The sequence below is a fragment of the Gymnoscopelus microlampas genome (assembly GCF_963454915.1).
Source record: "Gymnoscopelus microlampas genome assembly, chromosome: 21".
Classification (NCBI taxonomy): Eukaryota; Metazoa; Chordata; class Actinopteri; order Myctophiformes; family Myctophidae; genus Gymnoscopelus; species Gymnoscopelus microlampas.
In genome coordinates, this window is record NC_139958.1 from 9,439,235 (window position 1) to 9,454,740 (window position 15,506).

Genomic DNA, 15,506 nt, shown 5'->3' on the forward strand with positions numbered 1-15,506 from the left:
ACAATACTCCGGAGAAGAATGTGTGGCGGTACGCTGGATGCGAACCGCCGTAAAATAATAGTTGTGCTCAAAACAAAGTGCTGCACATGGGTAGAGCCACTTAGAGCATTGGTTCTCAAAGTGGGATCCGGGGACCCTCAGGGGTCCTTGGGGGGGTACCAGGGGGTCCCCAGCTAAATTAGTTATTTTATACTTTGGGTATTCAAAAATAGCAGATATACAAGCTCATAGCACGGCACCGAGTGCCGCGCTATGAGCTTGTATATATGCCATTTATGAAAAATCGTGAAAATGTGTCTCAAATCTTTGCTTCTTGGGGGACACAAACGGGGTCACAAAATATGAGATGGGGGTCCGCAGCCAAATACGTATCATTTTGGGGGTCCTTCACATGAAAAAGTTTGAAAACCACTGGACTAGAGAGCCAAAAATAAAAACAGCGATGGTATATACATTCTTTTCACCGTTTCAGAGGTAGATAAAATTATTGCAGTTTGCGACAGGGACAGTTCAGGTGTTGATGACACACACACACACATCCAAACATTGCAACGGGGGCTGGATAAAAAGTAGCACATGTGGATGTGCATTCGACCTGCTGGAGGGGGACTCTTTCATTGGTTTGTGTCGCCTAGGTTGTGTCTAAACACTAACATTTAACTTCCTAAAAACTACGCTTAAAATTAACCCTAACCTCACAAAACAATATGCCTAACCCTAACCTTAAAAAATGTATATCAATCCCCCCATACATAACAACCCATGTCCCCGATACACAAGATCTCAAAAAGAAGACCTTGCAGGTAGAAAAAGGACCCACCCCCTTTAATGCAACAGGCCTACATATTTCACCAAGGATTCCTAGAGGAATGGAAAAGGTCTATGAGTTTTAACACAACAAATCTTCTAATTCACCTGAAATGTTGTCATGATTAAAAACAGAATTTTCAGAAGAAAGGAAGTTTACTAAAGACAGCCCAAAGGCCTTTTTCCCAGGGGTCCTTGAGGGGGGGGGGGGAGGGGGGGTTCCAGGGGGTCCTCAGCAAAAGTAGTTCAACAATCATTTTAACCACTTTATCCATTTATATGTTGACTATTAAAAAATAGCAGATATATATATATCTGCTATTTTTGAATAGCCAAAGTATAAAATAATGGTTAAAGTGGTTACACAGATCCCGGTTCCCGGTTTTAATGGTTTAAGACAGTGAGTTTACAGACTGCGGTGTAAAATGGGGAGTCAGTGTGAGTCTGCAGTCCTGGCTCAGAGGGGTCACTGTAGGTCATTCCACTTGGGGGGGCCAGGAGGGAGAAGAGGAGTCTCTGGGATGCTTGGAGCGTTGCCCAAGGTGTTTTGGGGAAGGGACAAACTTCCTGCCATGCCCTGGCCTGGCAGGCCATCACCAGTGACACCATCTGTGTCATTTTAAGATTTCTTTGGCTATACTACAAAAAATAGCAGATATACAACCTCATAGAGCGGCACTGATCTTGTAGATCTGCTATTTTTGAATATAAAATATGCGAAAATGTGTTCACGAACAAGGACGCTTTATGTCAAAAACAATGAACAACCAACCAAAACTATTTGCCATGAGCCTGAGAGAACAGGTGTCTTTTCAAGGCAGCCTTATAAAAGAGTCCAGAGTTGGAGCATGGCAAATCTCCATTGGGAGAGAGAGTTCCACAGGGTGGGGGGGGGCCTGGGGGGGCTGGACTGCCACACTAAAGGCTCTGTTCGCTTGCTAGTTTGGGGGGTTAATACTAGTAGTGCTATTCCTGCTACTAGCATTACTAATACTCTTGTCCTTTTTGTATCTAGTAGTATATTACTAATACTAGGACAACAGCAGTGTCTCAGGAGACAGAGAGCTCCTGGTTTCATCTCTCAGTGGCTTTGAAAAAAACAAACACTGAATGTGTGTGTGTGTGTGTGTGTGTGTGTGTGTGTGTGTGTGTGTGTGTGTGTGTGTGTGTGTGTGTGTGTGTGTGTGTGTGTGTGTATGTGTGTGTGTGTGTGTGTGTGTGTGTGTGTGTGTGTGTGTGTGTGTGTGTGTGTAAAATTAATTTCATGTTGCATCGTTGATACGATTACATAGTATTTGTAGTGATGTGTGTCCTGTGATGATCATGTGTTGGTAATAGGAGTTAGTAGTACATGAAGTAGTAGTAGTACTACTAGCAGTAGTGGTAATAATAGTATGATACGTTATTAGGGCTGGCATTGTAGTAGTAGTAATTCTAGTAGTAGTGGTAGCATCTTTAGTAGTATGACAAGTCGTTTGAGCATTTAACCCATTAATACCGGGAGAGCATCGGTGACATTTTGCATTATTTTATACTTTGACTATTCAGAAATAGCAGATCTACAAGCTCATAGCGCTGCACTCGGTGCCGCCGCTCGGTGTAGATCTGCTATTTTTTCTTAAATCGTGGAGATTTGTGCAAATCTTCGAATATATATATTTTTAAAGCGAACATTTGTAACTTAAATCTTTGCTTCTGGAGGGTCCCTGGAACAAAATATTTTGAGATGGGGATCCGCAGCCAAATACATCATTTTGGGGGTCTTGACATCGGCCTCAGGTCTTAATGGGTTAAATAGTGGCTAAAATTGTAGGCTACTACAGCTGAATCCATGTTTGACTAGTTAACATGATGTCAGAGCTATTGCCGCTCACTAAAGTAACCAGTAGTAAGCATGGATTAAAGCAAAATTTTATCTCACGGCTGAAAACCTAATGTGCGATTTGTGAAACAGTGTGAAAGGACCCCCCCCCCCCCCCCCCCCCCCCCCCCCCCCACACACACACTAGCACCGATATGACACAATATGTACAATTAGGATGCTTTAGTAATGTTGGTCCTGCTGTTCTACATACTGCCAACGGGTTCAAAAACACAAATTCACAGATTCAGGCTTTAACCGTTGCTTTTATATTAAATATCCGAGACGATTAAGATATTCTGGAAGATGCTTCTGAACATATTGCTAGTTTGAGCACTTCAAATGCTCTAATCTTAAAATAACCGAAAATAGCCTTTCTACAAGCTCTCAATGCGTCGCAGACGCATTGAGAGCTTGTAGATCGGCTGTTTTTGCTGCGCAACATGCTTCCATAGAAGACATGCTGGCTTCCATGGAATCCAAATGACTGAAATCAGTCTTGGCGACTGAGAACTTCAATCCATGAGTAAGACTTTCTGTGTTACTAGTTCAGTCCAGAGGGCCACTACTAGTACATCAACAAGCTGACTAGGTGGGACTTTCATGCTGCTAATGCTCTAGAAAAGTGTCACTAGTTGCTGAAAAAAGAGTGACTACTAGTACTGCAAGATGTTTTGTTCAACTAGTAAAAACTAGTGCCGACATTGACCGAACTGAGGTCTGATATCAAGGACAGGGAATACATGCTCAAACAGTTTGCCATATGGTAGAAGTAACAGGAGTAGTTGTAGTAACAACAATAGTAGCAGTAGTGGTGGTACTACTAGTAGTAACAGTGGCAGCGATATAGTATAGTAACAATCTAGTAATACGGAGAGAAGAGAAGAGAACGGCCATTTTGAATTTGACTGTAGCTGTCGGTTGAATGAAAATAGAGTCTGATGTCAGGGTTTATAATGATAGAACGTAATGTAAATTACATTAATCTAATACCATGCAATGTTTAATTATATAATATACATACAATTTAATAATATTCACTATTTCAGTATACCTTTGTATTTACGAGATAATAACATTCATCATTTCAGAATGTTTAGATATATATTTATGGTTATATTTATATAATTATGTGACTAACGCAAATATTTTAAATATATATATATATATATATATGATTTAAATTCAAGGAAACCTCCATCAACGATATAGACTCAACTAAGCACAAGCAATCAAGGACCTCTAACATCGACGCAAAACAGCCAAGCACTTTCTCACTGCCCAAACAAGTAATGCAATTATTAATCATTATCAAGCACCTTCGAGGACTTCACTTAGTGATGTCATCTGAGCACATAACAGGAAGATGTCATATATGTCTCATCTGGTCCAAAAAATGGCCATGAAATTCCAGCATTCTCCAGCACTTCCTCAAAGCATCCCCAGCACTTATAATGCTCGACTCAGAGAAACACCAGGAAAAATCAAGCACTTCAAATGTCTGGTTTCAACAACACCAAATGGCGTCCCCTCAGACACTGCCCCTCTCTGCATGTCAAATTTAAAAAGACTTCCTAGGTTTTTTATCCAACACCACCTTAACCCCCCCGTCCAATCGAACGCCTAGCCTTCCCGGACGCCATAGAATCAAGCACATTCAAGCGCTTCCAAGAACCTCCTTAGTAACAGTGCAGCAAAAGGCCGATCAGACTGCAGAGAGACTGGAGTGAATGGATCCACACCTCCCCCCACTCACCATTTTTTTCCACCCATCCCCCCTTCCCCTGATTCTCTCCTCTTCTCTCTCTCTCATCCCTCTCTCCTCGGCAACAGACAGACAGACGGGGGGGGGGGGGGGGGGAGACCAGAGAGTATCGCCACGGCGACCCCTCCCTCTGTCTCTCTCCCTCCCTGAATCCATTAACCTCCTTTCACCAAAGATGGAGAGAGAGAGAGAAACCACTCATCCCTTTGTCTCTCTCTGCCCCGTGCCATCTGTCTATCCCTCCGTCCGCCACGGACTCTCCATCCCTCCATCCCAAAAAAAGGGACCATAGCGGGGTAATGCATTTAATAAAAGAAAACGAACGAGGAGGAGATCTCTTACCCCATCGCCAGATCAGCAGCATCCATCACTTCTCTCTATCTCTCCCTCTCTAGCTCTCTCTCTATTCTAACCATCGGCACAGAGAGAGACAGGGGTCATGTGGTACCGCGGGCTCAGCCAATGGGAGGAGAGGAGAGGAAAGGAGAGGAGAGTCTAATGGGTTGGGATTATTTTTTTATTTAACAACGCGCATCAAGTTATTATATAATACAACAATTTGACAGCTGAGGAGGACATTCAAGCCTTAATGCACTCCTTTTTTCCCCCTTTTGCCTAGTAAACTTTCCCATAGATAACACAGTACATGGATTAACAACATAAGTGTAGGTGAGCGGGCACAGAAACAAATAATAAACAGTAGCCTACAAACAATATAAAAATAATATCAAATGTAACAGTGATAAGGAATAATAATAATGATTATTATTATCATCATCAAAAAGGAAAGAGGCAAATGACAAAGCAAACAATGCATTTTGTTGTATTTCTAACCTTTTTTCTTTTCTTTTTTACAAATCAAATGGTTTTTAATGCTGAGACTTACTAGGTTTACTTACTCTGGGTCAGTTAATGCCAGTATTATTAGTAGTACTGGTATTATTATTATTATTATTATTATTATTACTACTAGCACTACTACAACTCACAATGTTAATACTGTCTGTCAGTATTAATTCTATTACTGTTATATTAATACTATTTAGCACTACTGTTATTACTACTTGCATTACGTTGTTACAACTAATAATAATTACTGAAAAATGGAAAAATGCTAACAATACAGATTCGTTACTGCCCTTAGTACAACTATTAATGACTTTTACTAGTTCTGCTACTACTAACAATGTTATTGCAACCAGAAGTAGCCTAGCTGCTATCGATTTGTAAAAGTCTGTGTGGGTGCTACCAGTAAATGACCAGAATGTTAATGGTCGCAGAGAGGAATGAATGAAAGCGAGAAAGGGTTGTGTTCTTGCATGCAAATGAAAGAGGGATGAAACCATTCCAAAAAAAGACTTTAGATGGCTATGAAGACCATGGCTACACTACGTATAGTACTGCTACTTCTAGTAGTAATATTGCCACTACTCTTCTACTACTACTACTAATAAGAGTAGGACAATGTAGTAATAGTTGTAACTTTAATACAGCAGACATACTAACAGCAATAGCAGTAGTAGTAATACAACAGTAGTAGTAGGCCTGTCACAATTATTACACACGTTTTCAAATATTAAAAAAAGCAGAAATACTGACGGGTTGTAAGCTTGTAGATCTGCTATTTCTGTTATTTGTAATATCTGCCCTGTGCATTTTTTTATAACGAGGCCTAAAAGGCTTAATATGTTCCAATATTCAATGGCTAAACACACAATTAAATTGTTAATTGCAATTATTTGAGTGATAATTAATCGTCAACTTAAATTTGTAATCGTGACAGCCCTAAACAGTAGTAGTATTAATAAAAGCGGTCTTAGTAGTAGTACCAGTAAGACTCCCTAATCGGGAGATAAGCGACCGTAGGTCACATGTATACAGAAGAGGGCTGTAACGGCGATTGGTTCCTAGTTGTGTGGGCAATGTATAGTTTTGTTTGGTGGTCTAAGAAATGTGGTGGCAGGCATGTTGATGACATGAGTGTACACATACTGTGTAGTGTGTAGCAATTTGCGTGTTTTTAGGGGCAAAACTGTAGGAGTAGTGGGCAAAAATGTGTTGTGAAAAGCGGCCTGAAGGTGGCGCTAGAAGAGGGCCATGTGAGAAATTAGGGGTGGGGTGTCCGCGTTGCCTTGGCGGACGAATAGGTACCGGCCGCGGCTCTCCCGGACGCTCCTAGCTCGAGTTACGGCATTTTATGTGAGCTGCAGTGGCAGGGGGTCCTCCACTGGGGGCGCCACCACTTTTGCATCCGTTCTGGAGCACCAGGAGTGGGTGGTCCCCGGGAATGCCCCGTGAGCAGCCCCGTTGGGGTGGTCATTTGGTAATTTGTCCACATGTGCTCATTTTTTACACTTGGGGGTCCCCGAGGCAGCTGGGGGTCCCTGGAGCTCCGGGGGTGCTTGGAGGGTGTAGTTTGGCAGGTAAGGAGTGTGTGTGCAAAATCTGGCATGGATCGGGGCAACGGGTGCGGAGATACGAGCAGGGCAAAAGTGTGACGGGACGTGTGTGACGGAGGGACGCACGGACACCTGGAGCAGGTTTCTATAGTAAATGCGACCTACGGTCGCAATTATCAGTAGTAACAGTAACCGTAGTAGTAGTAAGAGTGGTAGTAGTGATAGTTACAGCAGTAATAGTAACAGTAACTGCAGTAGAGTTGGGTGATGTGAAGGCCCTGACAATGAAAGCGTCAGTGGTCGTGCCTCGCGTTATCAAACGCACCCATTGTTTACAACGGCTGCAGCCACATTGGAGGCGCCAAGTGCACATATCAAAACCTGTCAACGCGTCTTTCAGAAGCACGGTTCTGATTTTGGAGCGTCGACGACGACGTGTGGCGCAGACCACCAAAACACAATGTGCATCAACTAAGGCATTGCCAAGTTCAAACTTGTATTGTTTAGACCATTCTAAATTCTCTTTTGAGTAACTAAAGCCCGTTCTTTTTAATGTTATTAAATACACAAAGGTCTGCAGTGCAGACTGTGCTTTAAAAAGGCACAAATATAGATGAGGAGAACAACAGCTACCCCGTTAGGCTGTTACTAGTTCAAGTTCAAGAGCACTTTGCTGGTGGTTGGAGTCGCAGGTGGAACGGAGAGAGGAGAGAGAGGGTGAAATTAACTGTGCTGTGTGTTCTTGATTCGGAACTTGTATTCTTGTTAGAATAGACAGCATTCTCTTTTAGTATAGGCTACAGAGGTGTAAAAGTCATGGCATGTGCAACTGTAGTTCTCCTTCACTTAAATCATGTTTTTTTTAATTGACCATCAATTAAAACAGTCTCTCAACAAACGCGTTGGTGACCGGGATGTTTAAGACAAAGCCGAGCATTGCTGTCCAGTGTCCACTTTTTTGTGACACAGAGCGATCAAGCGTTGTGTAACAGAGGAAGCAATTAAGCTCAAGTAATGCCCCGTAAGTACAACTGTGCCGCTTGCCAAAAATAACCGATCTAAAAGCTAGCGTCGTGTCCGAGGTGTTATGGGCTTCAGATGATATCCTGTTTATAGAAACAAGAACTCAAGTAATACTCTGTGGAGTGCCAGAACAGCTCACACATAACAAGCACAGACTAGTGCACAGACTTCACTGCACCCTCCTCCAGGCATCGCTAATCGAATCCATTGCCTACGCTATCATGATGAGCTGACAGGACCTTGTGACCTAATCTGAAACCCAAAGCCTGATTTATATTTCGCCATACAAGGCTGCAGGCCGAAAATAGCAGATCTGCAATTTTCCATGTGCTACATCGTTGTATGATGGATGCAACCTTAATAAGAATGGAGTTTTTTTTATATACAATGACCATGATATAATTATATTAATAATAATCTAATATAATGACTAATGAGCAACTGCTTTTACAGAAATGTATAGTAGCTAGTTTTTATTTTATTTTTTATTACGGGGTCAATTCTCGACGAATGTTCCTGGGCCAGTGGTTACAATGGTGGAGCAAGTGATCTTGAAAAAATGTCCCTTAATGTCTACCCCTGGGCCCCAAGTACTCTGGATGAGCAGGTTGGTGCTTGCATCGCGATGCAACACATTGAGAACGTGTAAATCAGCATAATACTGGACTATAAATCATTCTTTAATCAGTTCTGTCTTACTCTTGACTGTCGTTTGGCACAGAGTGTACAGAGCAGGCAATAATGCAATACTGGTTGCAAGAAGACATAGATTAGCTTGTCTAGCTTGTCTTTATATTTTCTTAAACCCCGGACAGCACGCTGACAATGAGGAATATAGCTGATACAACATAAATGAATTGTATGACGTGAATGTTGAATCAATCAATAGCATGTTTTGCTTTACATCGTATGATTGACATTGCAACTTTGAAGCAAATAAAGTCAACATGAATGCAGTATGACGTATTATTTACAAATTAGATCACATGTATGAATCAAGGTCATTATTTTTTCTCAGATTAATTGTGCAGGCCTATAATAGTGTCTCTCGCTGACAATAGCTGATCTACAAAGTCACAACACTTTGTGTGTGCGCGACGCATGTGAGCTTGTAAATCGGCCATTTTCAGCGAGCGAATCGGACGGTTGTAGAAGTATCAGGCTAAAGGAACTTTGTGCTTGAAAGGAAGACCAAAGTGTTAACGCCAAGCACAAAAGGTAAAGGACTGTCATGTCTCAGGAGTCAGGACCCCCTGTCCACACATTTTAAAATCAAAGTTAAACCGGCCAAAGGGATGCCTTTGCGTCCATACCTGATAATGTCAGCAGTCAGCACATTAACAACAAGCACTGGGTAGATGTCAACAATGACGCAAGCAATTATAATCACAGATTCATCCAGGTGTATCATTCACGGTCTCACGGAACGGAAAACAAAGTCCTGCAACTTCACATTGGCTATCGCACATTGAAGTTACAGCAACCCAATCATTTGATAGGAATATGCAAGTAAACACCAGAAATGAACAAAATTTGGAAGATCGTTCTTGTTAGTAGCCTAGGGTATTCCACACGCACCGATTGTTTACTTCTTCCTGGAGGCAGACCTTACTATACAACACAAGGAGGGCCACAGTGATGTGCAACAGCTATCAATCTCAAAGACAACTGACAGATTCCCTCATGGAAAGATATTAGCGTACATACAATAGGCTCTATGCACAGCAGCCATATTGGGAATGAATTGGGCCCCTTCCTTACTTCCTTCACAGGTGTTGCCAATGATACCAATTAAGGCTCTGTTCCATTTAGTGTGGCATAGTGGTTGTCTTATTTTCAAGGACCCCCATAACTCTGAGGCCATTTGGAAACCAAAATGGAGTGTTTCTAGTGAGCCAACATGCACAATATTAGCACCCGGACCAGAATGGAACAGAGCCTTCATTAGTATCATTGGTAACACCTGTGAAGGAAGTAAGAAGAGGCCCAAATTCCTTCCCAATATGGCTGCTGTGCATAGAGCCTATTCCCTTAAAGAAGCATGAGTTATTCTCTCTCTGAAAATGTAATTATAAAAATAATAATAACAACATTGTTTGCTAGTTGGAGTTTTGAAAGGGGACCAAATGGACACACATTTTCAAAATGTTTTTACATGTTGCTAAATACCATTTTATTGACCGTTTCTCCAACTGGGCAGGACAGGCGGTGAGACAAGGAAACTCACTAACTCAGTCAGATATGAGTGGAGGAGGCCAGAGCAGAGGAAGTGAAGGAGAAGCAGGACAAAAGCATAGAGGAGAGGAGCAAAGTGCTGCTGCTGTTGTTGTTGCCATAACCGGAGGCGCAGAGGTAGGAGAACCAATAACGGCAAGACGGGCTGCTGCTACAGCATGCCCGATTACTCATAGGCAATATGGCTTTCATAGGAATGTCCCAGAAGGGTATGCTTTGCAAGCACAAAAAAAAATAAAAATAAATGACACCCAGTATGAAGCAGTGCCTTTGATATGTTTATTTCATTGAGCTATATATATGAACTAGAGGAGCAATGTTAAATCCCTGTTCATTCATTTCAATAGACTTCTCTTGAAGCAAATCAAACCCACTGGTAAAGATCTAAATAGCAGGCTGCTGCTAAAGTGTGCACTGTGCGTATCTCTCCCTGTGTGTGTGTGTGTGTGTGTGTGTGTGTGTGTGTGTGTGTGTGTGTGTGTGTGTGTGTGTGTGTGTGTGTGTGTGTGTGTGTGTGTGTGTGTGTGTGTGTGTGTGTGTGTGTGTGTGTGTGTGTGTGTGTGCGCGCGCACGCGCGCAGGACAGGTGCATTCAAACTTTGCATTCACTTGTTTGTGTGTGCATTTATGAGTGGCGTGCGTGTGTGTGTGTGTGTGTGTGTGTGTGCACATTGCATACGCACGCATGCACGCACACACACATGTGTGCCTTGCGCAGAGGCGGCCAGTGTGTGCGTATCTTTTTAAGTGCTGCATGTGAGTGCAATGTTTGTTGTAATGTTCGTTTTGGAGCACCAGGGGGCAAATTGACAGCTCAGGCATTTAAAGTGGCACCAAAGTGAAGCACCAAAATCTGCTCTGTGATTCCAACACATACTGGCACAAAGTTAGAGTACCCAACCCAAACGCAGACTACAGATTCTAATCAACACAACCCTGCCATGACATACCCAGTCATTTTAACCACACAATAGTTTACCGATAGTGTCCAACAACATGGATGATTGGAGCCTTTTGCAACGTTTCAATGTCACATTACATCTTCGTCAGGTCATGACCTGACTGCAGTAGCAGCAGTAGTAGCAGCAGCAGCAGCAGCATTGTAACAGTATTGGTACTGCAGTAGTAGTAGCAGTTACAATAACAGTAGTAGCTAATACTAGTAGTAGTAGTAGTATCATAATAGTAGTAGTCACAATAATAACAGTAGAATAATAATGTAGAATCATTGTAACAATGGTAGAACTGCAGTATTAATAGCAGTCACAATAACAGTAATAATACTGTAGTATCATAATAGTAGCAGTCACAATAATAACAGTAGTAGTCACAATAATAACAGTAGTAGTCACAATAATAACAGTGTAATAGCACTGCAGTATCAGCAGTAGTAGTTAGCACTGTAGCAGTAGCCGGGTACTGCAGTAGCAGCAGCAGCAGCAGCATTGTAACAGCAGTAGAACTGCAGTAGTAGTGGCAGTCACAATATAACAGTAACAATACTGTAGTATCGCAATAGTAGTAGTCACAATAATAACAGTAGTTGTCATCATAATAACAGTGTAATAGCACTGCAGTATCAGCAGCAGTAGTAGTAGCAGTCACGATAACAGTAGTAATACTGTAGTATCACAATAGTAGTAGTCACAATAATAACAGTAATAGTAGTAGTCTCAATAACAGCAGTGATAGTACTGTAGTAGTATAGCAGCAGCAGTAGTAGCATTACTAATACTTTTAGCAGTCACTGTAGTGACTTACTTAGCCTTGGATGTGACAGTGTTAAGTTACTACAGTGACTGTTAAAAGTATTAGTAATGCTGCTACTATACTACTACAGTTACAAGAAGACTCTTGTACCATAAGGCTATGTAGTAAACAGCAGCATAACAAACACCTCCAAAGTATTCATGTACCTCATGTACTCTTTGCCATCCAGTACCTGTAAGTAAAGTATGCACATCACATCAGCAGGTGCCACCAGAGTAGACCGTGGTGTGCTGCTGAGCACTGACTGCACTACTCCCTCCTCTCAGGATTCAGGAATGGCACCATCAACCTTTTAGCTAGCAGGCTAACCGGCCGGTGGCTAGTAGGCTGGCTGCTAACTCATGTCAAACTAAGTACTAACTACTATGGTTTGCGGTCAGTCGTTGTGTTTAAACTACCAGTTAAAACACACACATGGACAGAACGTCCATGAAACAGTAAATATTACAAGCGTTGGTTGTTTGTTAATGGTTGTAAACTAAGCAGGCTGCTATAAGGCTAACAGCCAGGGTTGCCAAGTCCGCTTATTATAAGCGACTTTGGGCTCGTTTCTCCTGTGAGGTTGCTTGTCAGGGGGGGTTTGGGGCTTGTTTCTGAAGTGCAGTTGCTTATTTGGGGTCGTTTCCTAAATGTTGTTTAAACCAGAGTTTCTTAAACATTTGCATGTAAAGGACCCCCAAATTAGAATGCATTTGTCTGCGGACCCCCATCTGAAAATATTTTATGCCAGGACAGGGACCCCCCCATACAAGATTTGTGTTGTTAAAATGTTTCCAAAAATATTCCACATTTTTTAATTTTTACTTCAAGATTTCTTACATTGTTGAATATATAAGATCTACAGGCTCACAAAGCGTCGCGATATTTTCAATTAGCCAATGTATATGTTTAAAGGGCGAAGGAAGGGCTCGTTTTCATAGACCTGGTTGCTTGTCTCTCTCTCAAAACTTGGCAACACTGCGAAGAACCGCTGTGTGCTCGAGCTCGACTCTTTTTTTTCCTTTTCTTTTGGGAGGATATACACGGAAATGTATTTTATTATTAAACGTTACTAAAACACGTTTTAGTTTCAAGCGACTAAGTGAGAGAAATTCCCCTTTTATTTATTAATTTCTTGAGCTTTAAAAAGAGACATGTTCCCCCAAACAAAGACACAACAAACATAACAAAGCACAAAAAAAAGAAGGGAAAAAAAGGCTACCTTTTCCCACGTGGGTCCGAGAAAAGAATCCTGCTGTTTCTTTTTCACGGAATCCGACAGTAATCCCAGTAAAAGTCCATGTTGTTGTAAGAAGTACAACTACGAAGCTTTTCCCAGGACTTTATTGGGCATTCATGTCTAGTTGAGGCTGTTTGGAAGCCATGTTGTATGAGTGTGACTCTCCAGCAGAGTTGCCAGGTTTTGGGAGAGAAACAAGCAGCAAGTAACCAGGTCTAAGAGTGGTTCTCAAACTTTTTCATGTCAAGGACCCCCAAATTGTCACTTATTAGCCCGCGGACCCCCATTTGAAAAGATATGCCAAAGGACCCCCCATAAGAGAAGATTTTTACGTCTCTAGCAGTGATTCTCAACCTTTTGAATTACAAGTACCCCCAGTTTGACATGCATTATTAGGCTACGGACCCCCATTTAATGGCATTTATATCTCTGGGACCCCAATTTATATTGTAAAATCAATGTTGATGTAACTCTTAGAGTGTACAAATGGAACCAAATGGACCCGTTACTATGGTTCCATTTGTTACTCTCTCAGAGTTACAGACCCATATGGGTCCATTTGGTTCCTATCCATCATTTAGCTGGGGACCCCCTTAGCCCTAGAATGTCTGTGATCTTACATACATTTCAAGTACTTGTAATGTATGTAAGATCACAGACATTCTAGGGCTAGGGACCCCCTGAACTCCCTCAAGGACCCCTGGGGGTCCCCGGCCGGACCCCACTTTGAGAACCAATGCTCTAAGAGAACGGTAGCAGGATAGGTGGGCATAGTGACATCTGGGCACCTCGATGTAAAATTGTCTATTTTGTGCAAAATGTTAAAAAAAATATATATATATGAAAAATGGTCTTATGTAAAATGTAAAGTATACATGATGTGAACATGCTTAAACATTCGACAATTAAGGTCAATTTCTACAATTGCTACAAAACCTGTATATCCAGTAATTTTGGGGCATAAACAAGAAGTTGAAGGATACAATTAAGTCTGATAATGATGTACCGTGCATGTTCACATCATGTATACAGTACACTACAACAATTTGGACAAAATAGCCAATTTTACATGCAGGTGCCCAGATATTCCTAGTGCCCACTTGTCCTGTATCCAAGAAAACAAGCCCAAAAGAAGCCACTGTATAGGCCACATGAACACTTTGAAAATAGCCGATGCAATGCGTTGTGAGCTTGTAGGTCGGCTATTTTCAAAGAAAAATCTTGAAAAATAATGTTTTTGAAACATTTTGAGTACACAAATAGGGGTCCCTCCCTGGCTAGTCTCGCGTAGCCAGACCCCACAGAAAATGAAAAACAGCGACCTCGCAGGTCGGAATCTGTTCTTGAGAGATTACTCCCTGGCTGGCACACAATATTTTCAGATCTGTGGCCAAGAACATATTAATTTGGGGGTCCGTGACATGAAAATGTTTAAGAACCGCTGGTTTAAACAACATTAGGAAACAAGCCCAAATAAGCAACTACACTTTAGAAACAAGCTCAAATAAGCAACTACACTTTAGAAACAAGCCCAAATAAGCAACTACACTTTAGAAACAAACCCAAATAAGCAACTACACTTTAGAAACAAGCCCAAATAAGCAACTACACTTAAGAAACAAGCCCAAATAAGCAACTACACTTTAGAAACAAGCCCAAACCAGCAACTACACTTTAGAAACCAACCCAAAAAAACGCAGCCCGCACCAATATATCTACAAGCTACTTTACAGACAAAACAAGCACAAAGTTGCTTATAATAAGCAGACATGGCAACACTGCTCCAGACGGGAAGGGAGGGCAATGAGGTGCCAGATATCGCGAGAAACCCCCAAAAGGCCTCCTTTCCAATCAATAAGTTACTGTACTGTATACATGATAATAAATATACTGTAGTGTCAGTGTCAGGTACTATTTACTGTGTGTGTGTGTGTGTGTGTGTGTGTGTGTGTGTGTGTGTGTGTGTGTGTGTGTGTGTGTGTGTGTGTGTGTGTGTGTGTGTGTGTGTGTGTGTGTGTGTGTGTCATAGAGCAGCCTATGTTGAATGGGTAGAGAGGCCGCATGGGAGAAAGTCCCAGGTTCGATTCCTGGCCCCCAACGTGTCGAGGTGTCCCTGAGCAAGACACTTAACCCTTAACTTAATTCCTGCAGTCAGTCCCCACTTGGAGGAGAAGTTCTTGTCACCTGTCTTGTTTCCATAGCCTAATTGGAGAGCAGTGGGATGTCATCCGTGAAGTCCAGGTCTGTCTCCAGAACTGCTGGGCGGTGGTGACTGGTGGTGACCTCCTCATAGTGATGGTAAATCCGAGTTCGGTCTCCAACCCAGCTTACGGCTCTTCGCAGTGCAATGCTTAACAGGAAGGGGGTTTAACTTTAGTGTATCCCCCTGTTGTTATGGTTGTGAACCAATCCGAGTCCCTGATTTCAT

The 15,506-nt window shown here is 42.0% G+C and overlaps 1 protein-coding gene across 3 annotated transcripts in view; it reads right to left on the reverse strand.

The window, feature by feature from the left end:
- The window catches only part of apc (APC regulator of WNT signaling pathway), a 47,532-nt gene extending 34,314 nt beyond the window's left edge, over nt 1-13,218 (reverse strand). For all 3 annotated transcript variants that reach the window (XM_084047360.1, XM_084047359.1, XM_084047358.1), the window contains exon 1: nt 13,061-13,218. The gene's annotated coding sequence lies outside the window, so the exon portion shown is untranslated. The remainder of the gene's footprint in view (nt 1-13,060) is intronic.
- Nucleotides 13,219-15,506: the final 2,288 nt, after the last annotated feature.